Below are 18,998 nucleotides of genomic sequence, written 5' to 3' on the forward strand. Positions count from 1 at the left end.
TTTCTTTACCCCTTCACCCTTTGTACCTACGTATTTCAAGCACAGGGTGTGATCTTCACTTCCAGGGGCTCCCAGCCTAGTCAGGAGAAAGACTCAGACTAGCAAGTGGCTCATCCCAATTCAGAATCCAGTGTGAACTGGGGACAAAGGAGGGAGGGAATGTGTCTGATGTCATCAAGGAATGTGTTTCAAAGATCTTTGACCTGAGCCTTGAAAGGTGAGTAAAAGCCTGCTGAAGGGGGAGGGGGGTTCATTTCCAGCACAGGAAACAGCATGTGCAAAGGCCCAGAGGTATGAATTAGCTTGATAGAGTTTTAAGCACAGAGGAGAACGGAGAAGATTCACAGCAGCCAAGGCTGGAGGAGGCAGAGGCCAAATCCAACTCACCTGGCTTCCATCTTCCAGGACCTGCATTGTGGGGAGCCATTGATTAGGGGAGAGGGCAGGATGGATGTGAATTTGAAGAATGCGAATATGGCAACAGTGGGCTGGGAGACAAGGAGGGGAGAGGGTTAGAGAGCCATGGTCACAACCCCGCAGGAGGCATCCAAGGGTAAGGATGACTGAACCGAGTTGTTAGGAGCATGCCTCTTCACAGAACCCGGGTTGACCAGCTATCCAGGAGCACTGGCAGCAGGAAAGGTGGGTCCCTGGCAGGTCAGGGGCACATGAGGAGCTGGGCAGGCAGGGCCAGGGTTTTCTCAGAGAGGCCCTAATGAGAGGGAGGAGGGGAGAGGAGAAGCAGCCAAAGGCCTGGGTGTCCCAGGCTCAGGCTCAGTGATTTGGTAAACTTGGGTGGGATGACTTCAAAGGGGCCCCACCTTAATCACAGGTGCTTTGAAGATACTGGGATGAAAGACCTTGGGAGGCATAATTACCTGAGATTCTCTCAGGGGCCTGCAGGAGTTACTGTCTGTAGGGATCTCTGGTGGGGGTTTCCTAGGAGGGCCTCCTTAAAGGGGCACGGCTGGGCCCTCTGCTCCCCTCCCTTAAGCTGCTGGCTGCTGGGGAGGCTTGCCCGTGGGATCAGCCTCTTCTGCATGGGCCGAGCCGCCTCCGTGAAGCCAAGCTCTGGATGTGCGGCTTCCTGAACCTCAGTAGGCCGTGGGGTGCGGCTTCACCCAGGACAGTTGGGAGGACAGAGAGGTGCCGTTGGTGGGGTGAGCTAAGTGGTGGCCAGGAGCAGGCTAGAGGAAGAAGAGGGGGGGAAGGTGGCTCGGTGTCACCATGGCAACATCCTGCACATCAGACCTCTTCTCCCTCACCAACCCATGTGATACAGAGCCCCAGAGAAGTGTGGCTGGAGAGAATGGTCCAAGTCCAGGGACTGGGCAGTGTGAGGCCGGAACTCGGAGTGTGTTTACTCTGAATTAGGTGTGGTCCTGTATGGTGGGCTCTGGGAGAGAGGATGTGGCGTGGGGCCCAGCATTCCTAGCGACTGTTCCCATATCTGCTTCTGAAATAGAGCCCGGATAGGGGAGGGGAAGGGGGGGACTACTGGAGTAGAAGGTGTTCCCCTTTGCTAAAGTTATGCTGGCCTCAGGGGTCTGCCTCATCAGTGTCCCCATGGGAGGCCCTGGGTTGCTGGGGCGCATCAAAATGCAGGTGGAAGTGGAGAGGGGATGCCACCGCCTAAGAGGGAGCAGCCCAGTGACATAAGGGACTTGTATTTTTTAAAAATATATTTTTTTTCTTTATTGATTTTAGAGAGAGGAAGGGAGAGAGAGAACATTGATTGGCCACCTCCTGCATGCCCCCCACTGGGGATTTGGCCCACAACCTGGGCATGTGCCCTGACTGGGAACTGAAATGGTGATCTGGTGCATGGGTTGATGCTCAACCACTGAGCCACACCGGTTGGGAAAGGGACGTGTGTGTGTGTGTGTGTGTGTGTGTATTTTTTCCTTTATTGATTTTAGAGAGAGGAAAGAAGAGTGAGAGAGAGAAACATCGATGAGAGAGAACATCGATTGGCCGCCTCCTGCATGCCCCGTACTGGGGATCGAGCCCACAACCTGGGCATGTGCCCTGACTGGGAATTGAACCAGCAACCTTTTGGTGAGTGGGTCGGTGCTCAACCACTGAACCACACTGGCTGGATGGGACTTGTATTTTTTGCAGGTGATGAGAAGAACAGGAGAAGTGACTGAACCAAGTTCAGAGGAAGCTCAGCCCCTTCTTTTTGTCCCTGTGTCTCCCCAACCCTCCTTCTCCAAACCTTTTGCTGTCCAGTCGTTCATACCCACCTCAGGGTTCTTTGGTCTCCAAACAATTGGAAACCTCTTCAGCCTCCTCCCACGGGTGGACCAATGCCAGAGAAGGGTCCCTACTCGGGCCTTCCTCTTCCTGTGACTCTCCTGTGCCCACCACCTCCCTTCTCACTCCCTGCTCTCATCTCCCCCAGAGCCAAAAGGTCACCTGGGGATAGAATTTAGAAGAGTGGTATCCTGTGTGTGTGTCGGGGGGGGGGCAACACTGCATCGGGAATGAGACTTGCTAGAGTATTGACAGTCACCCGTATCTCCATCAGGTGGTAACTGTACAGACATATAGCAACAGGTGAGAAGCTATGGAGCCGCACACTTAAGATGTGTACATTTGTCTAAATTATATCTCAACTAAAAAAAAAAAAGTAGCCTGGGCCAGTGTAGCTCCGCGGTTAGACAGTCTGCCATGCCAGCCCACGGAAGGGTTGTGGGTACGATTCTCAGTCAAGGGTGTGTAGCAGGTTCAATCCCCCGCCCCTGTTGGGGTGCATGCAGGAGGCAAGCAATCAATATGTCTCTCTCACATCAATGTTTCTCTCTCCCTCCCTCCCACTCTCTCTAAAAATCAATGGACAAAATATCCTCAGGTGAAGATTAACAAAACAACAACAAAAAGATACTAGGGCAGCCTTGACCACCTTTCTCTTTCCACTCCCCACCCTCCCTCCTGATGTCACGCCCTCCCAGCTCTGCTTCTCCCTGGCAGGGGGACCCTCCTTGGTTTGGAGCAAAGAATGCCACCCCCTCCACACTCCCAGGTTCCCAGGCTGGTAACCTCAGGGCTTCCTGACTCCTTCCTCTCTCTCAGTTGTCACTGCAAATTTATTACTGCTGTTTTTACTCAGTGTTACTCTTAATCATTTCCCCATGTCATCTGCAATGTGTAAAGAGGCTATTTTTTTTTTTTTATCCTCACCTGAGGACATTTTTCCATTTTTTATTCAGATAGAGCCGGAGGCAGGAGGGAGAAAAAGGAAGAGAGAGAGAGAAACATTGACGTGAAAGAAACACATCGAGTGGCTGCCACCCACACGACCCAACCAGGGCCGGGGACAAACTGCAACCGAGGTACATGCCCTTAGCGGGAACCGAACCCGGGTCTCTCTGGACCGCAGGCCGACGCTCTAACCGCTGAGCCAAACCGGCCAGGGCATAAAGAGGCTATTTTAATATCTACACAATATGCCATTTTGTGGACCTACCATAATTTACTTAACTATTCTTTGATGAGTTTCAGATGATTTCCAGTTTTTTAATTAGGGAGAAACGAATTGAAACAGAGTAGGAGAGGTAGGGATCAGGAAGGAACCAAAAGAGTTCTGATTGGTCTTTGAAGGAAGAACAGCTGTTTGCTGTAGGTGAAAAGAGGCCTCAGTGAGCAGGTGTAAAGGTGACTGGTGGGCTGGGGAATTGTCACAATTGTCCAGGGCAGTGGGCCCAGGTTTGGAGGGGAGAGGGGACCAAAATGAGTAGCAACTTTGACCCTGGATGGATGTACAGTTGTCCCTCGTTTATCGCGGCTAATCCGTCCCAGACTCTAGCACCTGGTCGCACCTGGCGTTGAAGGATTCCTGGGGCGCTCGAATACATAGGCCTACAGTCCATCCGTACAGTAATTTTAAATTTAATTGTAATACAGGGGTGTATAATTGACTCAGACAACCGAGTGCACGCTGTATCATTTTCACTGTCTCGATCAACTTTTTAATGAATATATTTGAAAAAACCGCGATAGAGCGCAGCCGCGAAAGTGGAAGCGCGAAGTGGCGGGGACGACTGTACAGTTGTATGTTGCATGGGGGGGGTGCTGGTAAAAAGAGGGGTTAGATGTTTATTTTCATTTTGGAAAGCCTGGGGGAGAGGATAAGGAGAGGTAGGGAGCAACCAATCCAGGGGTCCCAGTGCCACCTGTTGACCTACCATGGCACTTGGGCCAGGTGACTTTCTGTCTTTGAGCCCGTCTCTGGCAACACAAACCTAAAAATACTCACCATCTGCCTCTGCCCCAACCAGCCTGGGGCCTCTGTAAGTTGAGACCCAAGAGTGCTCTAGATGAGCAGGGCTAAGATCCTGAATTTGGGTGCAGTTTGGCCTGACCACTCTGGAGCAGATAGTGGATGCCAGGATCTGTCTGGGTTGTAAGCTTTCAATGCTAAGCATAAACTAGCGTACCTGAGACCAGGACTTTGCCCTGGAGGGGCTTGTGTGTAAGGCAGGAGAGCTGGGAAGTCAAAACAAATGATTACCAAGCAGTTGGCTGTACGGTACACCTTGTTAGTGTGTTGGGGTAGCTCTAAGCAGCTTCCCACCTGGGTCTGGGAAGGAATTTTTCTATAGGGCTCTTTCTGGAGGATCTTCCCGCCTGCCACAAACACTCTTTGGGCACGCTCTCTGTGCCAGCCCTTGTCCTAAGTACTGAGGTTATATCAGGAAACAAAAAGGACAAAAATCTTAGTCCTCATAGAGTTCATGTTTTTGTTAAAAAAATTTTTTTTTCTTTATTGGTTTTAGAGAGAGAGGAAGGGAGAGGGAGAGAGAGATAGAAACATCTATAAGAGAGAACATCGAGTGGCCGCCTCCTGCATACCCCGCACTGGTGATCGGGCCCACAACCTGGGCATGTGCCCTGACCGGGAATTGAACCAGTGACCTCTTGAGCCACACCGGCCAGGCTAGAGTTTATGTTTGACTGGCTAAAGACAAATGGTAAAACAGACAAACTACATGTTATGATAGAAATTAAGTGATATGGGGGAAAATAGAGCATCTGGGGGATTTGGCAATTTTACTAGAGTGGTTAAGGCAAGCCTGAAGGAGTGGTGAACATTTGAGCAAACCCTGAAGAAGGTGAGGGAGGGACCATTCAGATATCTGAGGGGGCAGTGATCCCAGCAGAGGGAACAGCCAGGGCAAAGAACTGGAGGCTGAGTGTGTTTGGTTTGTTTGAGGAACAGCACGGGGTCAGTGTGGAGGGAAAGAAGAGGATGAATGAGGTCAGAAGTGCCTGGGTTGGTAGAATGTCAGACCAAGCAAGACTGTAGAGATTGGTGAGGACTTGGGCTTTTACTCAGAGTGAAATGGGGAGCCAATAGAAAGTTTTGAGCAAAAAAGTGCCATGTTCTGACTTAGGTAAAAGAAACCCTCTGGCCCAGCCAGTGTGGCTCAGTGGTTGAGCATCAACCCATGCACCAGGAGGCTGCTGGTTCGATTCCTGGTCAGGGCACATGTCCAGGTTGTGGACCAAATCCCCAGTGGGGGGCATGGAGGAGGAAGCCAATCGATGTTCTCTCTCATCGATGTTTCTCTCTCTCTCTCTCTCCCTTCCTCTCTCTCTAAAATCAATAAAGAAAAATAAATTAAAAAAAAAAGAATCCCCCCGGCTCCTATGTTGACATAGACTTGGGCAGGAGGCAAGGCTGGAAAAAGAGAAACAGGTTAGGAGAACATTGCAATAATCCTGGTCAGTTTGGGCTGCTATAGCAAAGTACCACAGACCGGGTGGTTTATGAACAGCAGAAATGTATTTCTCACAGTTGTGGAGGTTTTAAGTCTGAGATCAGGGTGCCGCACGGTTGGGTTCTGTTGAGATTGCTGTTCTGGGTTGCAGACTTCTGACTTGTATCCTCTGTGGATGAAAAAGGGGTTCTAAAGAAAGTAACCTCACAGGGTGATCTGATCATAAATTCTTAACTAGGCAGGTCATGGTGGGTGGTCATGATCCAGGCATATAACTTCTTTAGTAAAAGGTTTACCTTTGCCTTAAGCAAGCCCTGTCCATTGTTTTTGTGCATCTAGGTTAACACACCTTTGAAATAAACCTAATCACCCTCAAGAGAGCACGTAATCTCCTGTAATCCAATCCCTGCTTTGCTTTCTCCTACCTTCATGTAATCATCCTTGCCTTCAACCATTAATTTCAAATGAGAAAAAGAAACAGCAACTGTCATTCTTTAAAGCCTTTGAGATCTTGCTTCCTGGCAATTGTTATCAGTTTTGGCTCAAATAAACTCATAACAATTCTCTACATGTTTGGACATTCTTTTTTTTTATTTTTATTATCCTCACCCAAGGACATTTTTGTAGATTGGGGGGGGGGGGCATCGACTGGCTGCCACTCACATGACCCCAACTGGGGTGGGGGCCAAACTGCAACCAAGGTACATGCCCTTAGCGGGAACTGAACCCAGGACTCTCTGGTTGGTGGGCCGACGCTCTAACCACTGAGCATCCGGCCAGGGCATGTTTGGACATTCTTACATGGACACCTCACATGGCAGAAAGAAGCAAGAGGGTTCTTTGGAGCTGCTTTTATAAAGATTCTAATCCCATTCATGAAATCTCCACCCTTATGACTTAATCACTTCCCAAAGGCCCCACCTCCTAATACCATCACATTGAGGGGTAGGACTCCAGCATTTGAATGTTGGGGAGGACACAAACATTCAGTCCCTAGCAAGAATACTGCGATAATCCTAGGCAGAACCTGGATGACGATGGTCACAGTGGAGGTGGGGTGAGGAGGTCAGAGGCTGGATATATTTTGCAGGTAGAGCCAATAGGACTTCCTGTCCCAGTGAGAAGGGGTGTGGGGGAGACACTTAAAGATGACTCCGGGAGTTCTGGCCTGGGCTCTGGAAGGATGGAGATGCCCATGGCTGTCGCAGGGAGGCTGTGAGGGAGGAGAGATGGGTTCTGTTGGGGGCATGTTGGCTTGGGGATGCCTACTGGACCTCAAGTAGGAGGTGCTGAGCAACGGTTCAGGGGAGGGGTCTGGGCTGGGGATATAAGTCTGGGGAGCTCGAGCAACATCAGCGCCAGCAACAGCACGGTCGGGCGGCTTGAGGACGTCCGGGGAGCTTCGAGGTCAGGCTGCCGGAGCCAGGCGGGGCCGCGGCGTCGCGGGAAGAAGACGCCTCTCTCCGCTTTCCAGTTTCGTCTGGCGCGACTGCACACAGCGCTACACTCACCCTTCCCTCGACACATAGCCATTGCAGTATATTGTCTTATCTTCAAATCAGGCCTGATGAAGATTAGGGTGCGAGAAGTGAAGCACCAGCCAGGGGGATGTCTGGAACAGAGCTGGGAGCCCACAACACTGCCTGTCCCTCACCCCCAGAAGCTCTTGTGGACAGCGTTAGGGTGTCGCATTGAGGCGGGGAGGCGATTCTTGGCGGGGCGTTTGCTAGCGGCAGGAGAACCTGGGTCGACCCCCACTGCTCGGTGGAGACTGGAGGTGCGGGACGCGGCCCCTTTAAGGCCTCGCGAGTGATCTCAGCGGAGCGCTCGCCGCCCCGCCCTCCCCCGAGGCGCGCTCAGTGCGCAGGCGCACCGCGGCGGCACTTCGCTGTGCCCGGGACGCGCCAGCGGCGGCGACTGGACTCCGGGGCTGCGGTGCCGACCGCCCGCCGCCCCACCCACACAGTCCGGCAGTCGTGCGTGGCCCGCACACGCCACCGCCGCCATGGGCTCCTGAGGTACCCGCCCGGCAGGTCTCCGGCCGGAGGCCCCGAGGGGGTCGGCTGTGGGCTCCAGGGGGTGGGGGCCGCTGGGTTTTGGAGAGGCCGGTGCTGGGGGCGCTCCGCGGGTCACGTTGACCGCGGATCCCCGGACAGGGAAGGGACGAAGGCGGCGGGCCTGGCTGAGGAGGGAGGGAGCGTCCGCCGCCGCGCCCGTCCCGACCTGCGGGGTCGTGGGTGTGCCCTGGCCCCCTCTTCGCCAACGTGGCGGCGCCGGCGCCGGGAGTGTAATCGGACCTGCCCGTGGGGGCGGCTGGGGAGGACGACAGGCGGATGGACAGCCTCTTTGCAAGTGGGATTGTGTGTGCCCGGTGGGTGTGCTGGCGCCTGGCACCGCTGAGTGAGTGGGGGAGGCATCCGTGCCTTGTTCGGTGGCTGTGATCCGGGAGGGCGGTTGGCCGGCCGCGGCCTTGGGAGATGCCTGCATGGAGGGTGTACGCCCGCCTCGCGTACAGGTCAGCTGTTCCGAGGGGCACACCTGGGACTCCAAGGGTATTTGCCCGGAAAGAGACCAGGGAGGCTGGTTTGGGGCGTGTGAATCCATCCTGTGGGTTGTACATTTCCTCCCTGGGTGCACTGCTAGGGTCTAGAGCTAGTTGAGTCCAGGCTGTGGCAAGGCATTGGGTGGTGGGTGAACATGGGTATCTGTTCCCAGTTCATATCCCCTCTGGGATTGTGCGAAGCCAGACGCGCACACCCAGGGCACCTTGTCGCAGAGCAAGTGTTTGCACGCCTGATACCTGTGTTTGAAGTGAAGGCCATGTATTATTTATCTGATTGCCTGGTGTCCTTTATGTAAGGCAAGAAACAGCAATCTGTGCCCTGGAGGCCCTTGTGCTGCAGCCAGCCAGCCAAACAAGCTCACCTACACCTGCAGAGGAGGCACAGGCCTCAGGTGAGACTTCTTTTACAGTTTGTTTGCAGCGTCCCTTCCCATCTTCCTTATCTGCATGCTTGGTGGGCCCCTGAGGCTCTGCACATCAGGACATGAGTGGAAGGGTGCTGTGTGTCAGAGCTGGGGCTGTGGGGTGGGAGGGTCCCAGCAGCCAGGACCCAGTGCCCCTTTGGTCAGGACTTGGACACAAACACATGTTGCCCCCTGTGTACAGGCCCTCTCAGTTCAGTGGGGGAATCACACTTAGAAACAAGTAATCACAAAGATGTGAAAAATATAAAACAATAAAAGGTGTACAAAGTGGTTTTAGTGCTGGGAGAGAGGCAATGTGGCCAGCAGAAAGGACATGACTGACATGAGCTGAAGGCTGAAGGGTAACTAGCCTGATAACGTAGAATGCGTGAAAACACATGCTTTTTACATGTGTTTTCCCAGTTCATTCTCTCAGCAGTCGTGTGAGTACAGAACTTGTTATTCCTATTTGGCAAGTGAGGAAACTGAGATGTAGAGGGTGTGTATGACTTGCTTGTACACGTGGCAGGCCTGGATGGAATCATTCTTGAACCAGGACCTTTCTCTTCCTGCCAGACCTAGCTGCCTTGTAACTTATTGAGCATCTACTATGTACCAGGCACCATGCTAGCGGCCCAGGGGTCTGAAGATCAATGAGACCCGGTGCCTAGCCACTAGAGGCTCCCAATCTGCTGGGGGAGATGGACATAAATAGTGACCCCAATCCAGACATGAGACCCCACTAGCCAGTGTGGATGGAGAAGGCACTGTGAGTTCCCTGCCGAGAACCACAAGCAACCTGTGGCTCCTTTGTGCAGGCCTGGGGATTCTGGATGTGTTGTAAGTTGTTTCCACGTGGTGGTAGGCTGTACAAGGAACCCCCCTTCTAAGGCTCTCCAGGTGGGTAGGAAGAAGAGCTTCAAGGCAGAATGGGTGGGAATGATCTCCTTGTCCTAGTTTACTCCTGTTGGTTGAGGTCTCTGCAGCTCAGGCTTTTGTCTGGAGGCTGATTTCTCCCCTCTGCCTTTGAGGTTTTGCTCCTGATTTTTGGCCGGCCAGCCCAGTTCTCTCCCCGAGAGGGGCTCAGTTCTATTTCCAGTCCCTGCTGTGCTCATTTCTCCCCGTAAATTCCCTGGAGTGGAAACAGCCTTGGTAAGGCAGAGTACAGCTCTGTATTGTTTTGAAACCCAGTAACAGCGAATGCCCTTCTGGCTCTGCGCAGCCTTTAGAAGGGATTTGGTGTGTGAGTTGTGGAAGGCTAACAGCTGGGCCCTGGGAGAGCTAACTCTGTGTGGGGTCTACTATGGGACCTTCACAGGCAGTGAGTACTGACTGAAGACCTACTGTGTGCCTGGCACTGTGCTAGGCCTAGGAAGAGAGGCCTGAATCGTGCGTTGTGCCTTCTAAAAGGCTGTGGTTGGCTAGGGGATCCAGAGTGCAACAAATATGTGCTAGACAGTGCTCTACTTGTGGAAGAAACAGAAGGCCATAAAGGGCCCAGAGGACAATAGGAACAACAGCTTGTTTATTAAACACTTACTGTGTGCCAGGCGCAGTTCAAAGCGCTTTCATAAAGCAGTGCATTTCATCCTCTCACCACCCTGTGATGTAGGAGCAGTTACCTTCAACACTTTGGAGGAGTAGCCTAGGAGGTTAAAGCTGGGCTGGTTGATGGAGCTGAGCTTTGAGAGAGGGTCTGACCTCAGAGCCCATGCTCTTCCCTCACTAACCCTGGGGTGTCCCAGAAGTCTTCCTGGAAACAAAATGTCCTGTGTCTTGAGGCTCCTGGGGAAAGTATGTTCTAGGCAGAGGAGCCCCTGGGCAGAGGTGTGGAGGTCTGAAATACGTCACCTTCCAGACCCATCTGTGTTAAGCCTGGGCATGAAGACCTCTGAAGGGCCCCCCAAAGGGTTTGCACTTGACTCTGGTATGGTCATCGGGAGCCCTGAAAGTTTCGTAAAGGAAGTGACATCCTCAGCATTGTGTTACAGGACAATATGATCATCTCCCTCCTCCTCCCTTTATTCCCACGGAGAACTCCCGGAAGCCCTGGCCTCCCTCTCTTTTGCTTTCCCTCAGGACACTGGCATTTTTTTTTATTTTTACTGCCTTTCCCGTTTCCCCTGCGCTGGAACCCAAATTCTTTCTGGGTCCCACGGATTCTCACTGACTCCTCACTCCACAGATCTGGAATGGATGTGGGTGGCTCCCTTTCCCATTTGAGAGCTGTGGTGGCAGTCCATCGTCCATGTGCCCATACTTACCAGCACTATAAATATAGGCAGAGAGTGGGGACAGCGTGGGAACTGGAACCCAGAAACCAGGTTCGTCTGTTGGATCCCACATGGATTCACTGAGGAGATGGCTGCCTTCTCTGCCTGCCTGCCTGCTGTGCTGGGTATCTGCTCGCCAGCATTTACGCAGCTGCTCTAGTCACTGTGTCTCGGATTCTAAAGGCTAGAGGTCTTTGCACAAGATCAGGGCTGAAGCACAGCTAAGGGGTCCGCATTGTGTATGGGAGCCGATGGGTGTGGGGTGAGAGGGGAGGAGTTGGGGAAGTTTTCTGAATTGGGTGCCTTGGGAGAGGAGACCAAGAATTCAGGAAGGGAACAAAAATGGTCACTGGTGGCACAGGAGACCTTGGGCACTGGGGAGCGAGGGACATAAGGAGCTGAGAAGTCCAGTGACATGTAGAGAGAATTGGGAGATGAGGTTCAGATCCTCGCTCTTATTATCCCTGTGGCCTAGGACAGCTTGCTTACCAGTTTCTAATTCCCATTCTCTAAAAATAGGGGGGCCCTACTGGCGGGTTTGCTTAGTTGGTTAGAGTGTTGTCCCAATAAGACTGGGTCGCGAGTCGATCCCCGGTCAGGGCATATGCAAGAATCAGCCAATGAATACATGGGTGGATGGAGCAATGGGCTGATGTTTTTCTCTCTCTCTCCCCCCCCCCTTCCTCTCTCCCTCCTCCTCCTCTTCTCCCTGCCTTCCACCTTCTCTCTCTCTAAAATCAATAATAATAATAATAAAAGAAAACGGGAAAATAATGTAATTTTCTTCATCTTAATATGGGAGTAATAATGGTACAGCCATCATGTGACTATTATGACCCAGTGCCTGCATGGAGCTCAGCACAGCACCTGGCACATAGTACATGCTCAGTAAACTCTGGCTTTTATTATTACCTTATAGGCTGTTAGTTTATTTATTTATTTAATTTTTGGTACGTGCCCTTAGCGGGAACCGGACCTGGGACTCTCTGGTCCGCAGGCTGATGCTCCAACCGCTGAGCCACACTGGCCAGGGCCTAGGCTGTTAGTTTATTCAAAAAAGAAGTAATGCGTGCCTGTGTGCCAGCCAGTGTGCAGGGAGCTGCCGTCCTGGAGCTGAGTCCAGTTGAGGAAAGAGCAAACACTGAAGTAGTTACAATTGTCACCGGTGCGCTAAGAGAACGTCAGGACATTCTTGCTTGGGCAGGCACTTCTCTGAGGAGGAGAATTTAAGCTGTCACCATGTGTAAGGGGAGGAAATGGGGTCCAGGCAGAATGAATAGCACGTACAAATCAAAGGTCTGAGTTCTTGTCTACAAAATTGTTTGACACTGGGGCTCAGCACCTAGTAGGCCCTCAATAAATATTGAGTATGATCTTCCCGGCCTCAAGAAGGACAGGGAAGATAAGAAGGAAAGCGGGAGAGGGCTGTGGAGAGAAGAATTGGATGGTTGCCAAATTTGGGGTGTTCTCATATTCCCTCGCCATCAGTGCAGTTCTGGGACCCTGCTTTGTCTAAGGACAGGGGAGTGGGGGCCCCATGATGGCAGGGGCCCCATGCAGAGTTGTTGAGAATCTGGAAATAAATAGGCGTCACACCCAGGCAGCATTTGTTCGAATTCCTGTTGCTTTTTTAGCACGGGGCTGAAACCCTACGCTGGGGCAGAACATAGAAGGCTGACACAGAGCCTCTGGTTGGTTGTTTCCCCGGTCTTAGCTTAGTGATGGTTCAGTGTCTGGCATGATGCCTTGCACAGAGTAGGTGCTGAAATAGTTTTTGACTAAACAAATGGAACGGTTGGATGGATTAATGTCATTGTCACTCTAGATAAAGGTGGAAGGATTCTTGAGAAGTGACGGATATTAAGGTCGATCAGAACAGGATTGCTTATTTGAACTGAGTTTATATCAGGAGCCTACAGGGCACACTGAACAGCCTTGGGTTTGCCCTAGGACAGGCTCCGACTGATGGTCTGGGCTGGGAGGCAGGAAGCTCCAAAGTCACCTCCTTTTCCTCCTCTTCTGGGGCGGAAACCAGAGAGGGAAGATCCCACCCAGAAAACTTTTGTTCCTAACCTGCGTCACTTCAAGCTCTACCATGTTTTAAAAACACACACACTTATATTAAACGAATATTTAATGGAAAGTTTGCATTGTTGTTCTCGGTGTTTCAGCCTTTGGAAAACAATAGGCTTCTCTGGTTTTGAAAATAGTACTGATTGATTATAGTAAACTTGGAACACAGTCAAGATTGGAAGATAAGAATAAAAGTCACCCCAAATTTCATAACCAAGAAAGAATCACTGTTGAAGTTTGGGTGTGTTTTCTTTCTAGGCATAACTCTGCATTATCTCATTGTTCACATAACACCAGGTTATAGATCTACCCATGTAATTAAGAAAATAGTCATAGATATAAGAGTGAGAGAGGTTCTAAATCATAGTGCCTGGTGCTTTATCTCAAATTCTGTTCGGGAAAGATAAGGTCCCAACCTTTTGTTGAATGGCACTGTGGCACGAGGGGTGGACAGAGCACTGGAGAGTTGGAGGACCCGGGTGATGACCTTGAGTGAGTCCTTTGCCCTCTAATGGGGCTACTTGTACCTTCTCTGCCCACCCTTTGGGTGCTACAAGGTCCCAGGTTAGAAAGCCTTCCAAGGGAAGGGGCCTGGTTTGGAGTGAGAGGTCTTCACAGTTGCATGAAGATGGAAGGAGAAGGGGTGTGTGGAGTAAGATCTCTGGAAGTGACTGCATCTGTCACCCTGAAAGCAATTTTCACATCAGACAGCTTTCCACTCTGGGAGACATGCATGCAGTTTGGTACCTTTATTTTTCTCCTGCTACAGCCCCTGTGGCAGCCTGCACCCAGGGAGTCCCTGTCCTGCTGGCAGGTGGCTGAGAACCTTCACTCTGCTGGGCTGTACTGTTCCCCCAAACCCTCTGGGTCATCATTTACAGAAAAGCTTCGAGGGAAAAATAACTAACCCCAAGGCTGCTGCTGTAGCTGCTGGCAGAGCCTTCTGGTTTTGACCTCAAGCACCTGTGTATTTTATAACATCTAGAATGAACAGAGAATCTGGGATTCCGTTGGAAATCTTTTTGGGTGCCTGCCAAGGCACAATGATAGGTGTTGGTGAAGGGATATGTGTGAGGATATTAATATTAATTAATATTGACAAATATTACTGTCTTCACCGGACTTTGTTTAGAGCTTTGCAGTTTGCAAATTACAATTCACTTATATTGTTTCATTTAATTCTCCCAGTGGCCCTTGGACCTTGGAATTATTGTGCCTGTTTTGTAGATGGATAGACTGAGGCTCAGAAGGGTGAATTTGCCTAAGATCCTTTGGAAGGAAGCGCCCAGGTTTTCGATATTTAAGCCTGTGCCCTTGCTGCTCTGAGTGCCCAGCAGATGGAATTGCTGCTTAGATTTAGAAAGTACAATACTGGAGAATCCAGTTGAAGCCATGGGGGCCCCAGGAAGCACCAGTCTGTTCTGCCTGCAGGTGGGTTGAAGGATAGGCTCCCTGGGGGAAGGGCCATAGAGCTGGCTCCAATGGACAGGGGAGGTGACAGGTGGAGAAGGGACGGGCTTTCCAGGTAGTAGGACCACCTCATGAATGCACAGAGGCAGGAAACACAAGTAGGTGAGTTGAAGATCTGAGGTGGAGTGAGCTCTCCCAGGGTATTTGGGGTCACGGCCTCACCTCCATGAAGAGGAGGTGCATTGCTACATGAGTTTGTCCACAGGTTTTAAACAAATAGGATGGATGAAAATCTAGATTTACCAAAACAGTACATATTTGCTTTATAAAGAAAAGTTGATGCATTGTGTATTAGAAAAAAATTGAATAGCAGTAACCTCTGTGCATGTAAGTAGGATTTGATTTACAGGAGTTCCTGGCCCTCTCCATTGGAACATTGCATGGGCTGGGAAGTGGGAAGGTTGGCCAGGGTTTTTCTCTCGATTTCTGTCTTTGCTTTGCCAGTAGGTATCTCCCACTCGACTGAGGGCAGATGACCATTTCTTTCATTCACAGTTGTAAGTAGTTGGGCTGAATTTGTGGGCGTGGGAGGAAACCCTGCCCTGCCCTTCCCTGCCCTACCTGCTGCATTTATTCAGTTTTCCTCACTCACACAAAGGTCACTAGGTATCAAGAGACCTGCCTCTGTCCTTTGCCAGCTGCTTACTTGCTGAGCTAGATGGGTTTAGGGTGGTCATTGCTCTCAGGCACATATGTTGTATAATAGGTCCGTGATGAATATCATGGAGTGTGCGTGTGTCTTACATGGCAGTGGTGTCCTTGCCACTTGTGCAGGGAAAGTGGCAGGAAGTGCTTATCACTCATTTAGCATGGCCAGACTGACTGGGAACGCTTGACCTCAGGCTCTCCACTCCCACCCCTCCTGCCTGCTGCTCCCCTGGGCACTGACACCTTCACCCAGGGAGACCAATTATGGCTGGGTGTGTGTCCACCTGCCCTGCATTAGAGCCCATCTGTGCTGGAAGGGGCTGAGGAGCTGGGCGGGTCTGGCCCTTCACTTACTGGTGAGGAGATGCGAGTTCATGGTCTAGAGTACCAGGCAAGTAGGGACTGATCCAGGTTCAGAACCATCTCCTGACCCAGCACTCTGTCTGCTGAAAAAGGGCATTTCTTTATCTGGGCGTCCTTAAAACTATACATTGTCAGTATTTCTCCCAATAATTAGGCTTAATTCTTGGATGAACGATTTAAGTGTATCCTATCTCTCTAGCAACATTTTCAAAATTACAGGTACTTGTGTACTTTCATCCAGCATCTCACTTCTAGGAACGTATCCTACAGATGTGTTAACACGTGCAAAATAACGTATTTGCAAGGTTTTCATTGCTGCCTTATTTGTAATAACAAAAGATTGGAAGCAACATCAGCAGGGGGCAGGAACAAATTGTGGTCTGTCCGAACCATGGAATACTGTGCAGGCTTAAAAAATAAGATGGAGATTCTCTGCATGGATATGGAACAGCTGCCGGAATAGATTGCTGTGAAAGGGGCAGGCACAGGCGGGGGCTGGGAGCCTCCATCTGCGTCACTGTAAAGTGCGCTCCCTGTGTTTGTAGGCAAGGTCTCTGAAGTGATTGTGGTACCCCTGGGATGGGGCTGGTGCTAGGAGACTGTTCACTGGAGACCCTTCGTAACTTTTGAGTTCCGAATCATGAATATGTGATTTTTAAAAAATTCTCACCCAAGAATATGTTTTCATTGATTTTAGAGAGAGAGAGAGAAACATTGATCCCTTGCCTCTTGAACACACCCTGACTGGGGATTGAACTCACAGCTTGGGTATATTCCCTGACTGAATATGGAATCTGACCTTTCGGTGCATGGGATGACACTCCAACCAACTGAGCCATACCAGCCAGGGCAAATACGTGATGTTTTAAAAAATTAAAATAAATAAGATTATATAAATAAGAACCATAAGAAATGTATCTTCACCTCTTGTCATATAGGAAAGTCAAGGCTCTGGTCACCCCCTGAAAGCTCACTCAGCCTCACTCAAGCCTCTGACCACCATCTAATAAAATGTGTGTGCTTGGGTCTCACAAAGGGGACCAAGTGTGAGGATTCGGGTGTTTCTTGGTCAATAGTACCCCAATCCTAGCTCTGGAGAACGGAGCCACCCCCCTCTGGCCCCTCTGAAACACGCTGTTGGTTGGCTTGTCCTTTTATTTATTTTTAAATCCTCATCCTAAGATAGTTTTCATTGATTTGAAAAAGAGGGGAAGGGAGGGAGAGAGAGAGAGAGAGAGAGAGAGAACATTGATGTGAGAGAGGAGCATCGATCAGTTGCCTCCTTTACACACCCCAACCCGGGATCGAACCAACAAGCTTTTGGTGTACAGGACAACACTCCGACAAATTGAACCACACTGGCCAGGGCAGCTGGCTTTGTCATTTTAAATTTCTGCTGACCTTTCAAACCTCCCACTGATAGCAAAACCCAGGCCCTCTTTCCTGGGCCTCTTGAGCTACACTTGACTGGTTGCTCTTTCTTCCGTGTGCCTCGACTTCCCACCTCTATACCCAGCACAGTTTTCACCTCTGCATAGCCTCTGACCTCCCCCACTTCTTTATCTGTTCCTCTCTGCTAACACTTAGGCTGTTTTACATTGTGTCCGAGGTGTCTGGTTCCTCACTGGGCTGCAGGCTCCTTTACCGTGAAGTCTAAGTCAGGCTCACAGCCCCTGATTTCTTAGATGTTTGCCGAGTTGATAAATGGTGGCAGTCCTCTTCTGGTGGGATTGCAAACTGTGGGGGCAGGGCCTGTTTCATATCCATGAACTCCAGTGCCTGGCACAGGGAGGGCCCAGCCTCACAGCAGGAATAACAACAGTCTCATGGCCCAGTGCCCTGTGTGCATTCTTTCCTTGCATTTTCTTGGGGACCCATGAGGTACAGTTAATGTGACCCCTCTTGTGAATGAAGAAGCAGGGCAAACATCTTGTCCAGGTCACACAGTGAGAAGTAGGATCTGGACACAGGTCTGGCTGCTTCCAGACCTACATTTAATCCGTTTTCTTCTACCACCTTCCCCAAATCACAAGTAATACCGATACCCTTGGCCCACTCTCATTATCTGTCCCACTGGCCACGGCACCTTACTGTTACTCAAATGTATTTCTCCCCACTAGACTGTAAGCTCTTAAAAGGTTAGTCTTGTTTGAGATACCCTTTGGACTTAGCACACAGTATGTGCTTAAAGGTATGTATTTATACTTAAAAAATTTTTTTTAATTGATTTTAGAGAGAGGAAGGGAGAGAGAGAGAGAGAGATACATCGACGTGAGAGAGGAACATCGATCAGTTGCCTCCTACACCCGCCCCAACCAGGGATCAAACCCACAACCTCAACTGTGCCCTGACCAGGAATCAAACTTGCCACCTTTCAGTGATGCTCCAACCCATTTAGCCACACTGGTCAGGGCTGTATTTATAGTTTTAAACTTTTCAAGATTTGACTTACTGTGGTAAAGCATACTAATCTTAGATGTACAGTGCAGTGGATTTTTATGTCTGAATACCCATGTAAACCACTGTCCAGATCAAACTGCAGAACATTTGCAGCACCCCAGAAGGCTCCCTGGGCCTCCTCTCGGCTACCAACCCTCCCAAGGTCACCACTACTCACATCTCACTGTTGACTGGTTTGACCTTCCCATAAATGGAATTGTAGAGAAAATGTTCTACTGAGATTCATCCAGGTTGTGCATAGCAGTCCTTGTACTTTTTCATGGCTGTGTAGGAGTCCACTCTTCAAGTCCATTTCCTGTGGATGGACATTTGGGTTGTGTTCAGCCTTTTGCTGTTATAAACAGGGCTGCTGTGGAATTTCTTGTTCTTGTCTGGGGGGCACATGTGGACTTAGGGTGGAAGACTGGCTCACCCCACTCAGTACCTACTTGTGAGGGTGAAATTCAGGTTGGAATTTTTTTCACCGCAGTACCTTAGTCAGTAGCCAGACTTCTTGCTAAAGGGGTCACAGGGGTTGCGCAGGTTCAAGGGTCTTGGCTTAGGCAATTTTCTCCCTCGGGGCTTGAGGGAGGTTCAGAGTTCTGCACCTGAAGGGGACCCATTCATTTGCTCAGTGCTGGACGGGAGTTTTAGCTGGCTGGGAAGATGGTCACATTTAGAAGGGTACAAAGCCCAGCTAAAGGGGCTTGAGCATTGGCCCCCATCTCTTCTCAGTTTGGGAGAAAAGGGGTGATCAAAGTTTGGCTTCGTATTTTTGTTGTTAATCCTCACCAGAGGATATTTTTTCCATTGATTTTCAGAGAGAGCGAAAGCAGGGGTGGAGAGAAAGAGAAAGAAACATTGATGCGTCTGACATCGATCGGTTGCGTCCCACACATGCCCTGACTGGGTCCTGGGATCAACCCTGCATCCCAGGTATGTGCCCTTGACTGGGAATGGAACCAGCGACCCTTCAGTGCGTGGGCCACTCTAACCACTGAGCCAACACTGGCCAGGGCTGGTATGTATTTTTTAAAAAGAC

General features: G+C 50.5%; 1 protein-coding gene across 4 annotated transcripts in view; it reads left to right on the plus strand.

Moving 5' to 3' along the window:
* The first annotated feature begins 7,587 nt into the window (after positions 1-7,587).
* Positions 7,588-18,998, plus strand: part of TMEM184B (transmembrane protein 184B) — a 49,263-nt gene continuing 37,852 nt past the window's right edge. The window contains exons 1-2 of one of the 4 annotated variants that reach the window (XM_036251416.1): positions 7,660-7,741; positions 8,584-8,678. The gene's annotated coding sequence lies outside the window, so the exon portion shown is untranslated. Of the gene's footprint in view, positions 7,742-8,583; positions 8,679-18,874; positions 18,893-18,998 lie in introns of those variants that run through there. The other 3 variants (XM_036251418.1, XM_036251415.1, XM_036251417.1) reach the window with 3 other exon arrangements.

This window comes from Molossus molossus, unplaced genomic scaffold (genome assembly GCF_014108415.1).
Source record: "Molossus molossus isolate mMolMol1 unplaced genomic scaffold, mMolMol1.p scaffold_m16_p_10, whole genome shotgun sequence".
NCBI classification, from domain to species: domain Eukaryota; kingdom Metazoa; phylum Chordata; class Mammalia; order Chiroptera; family Molossidae; genus Molossus; species Molossus molossus.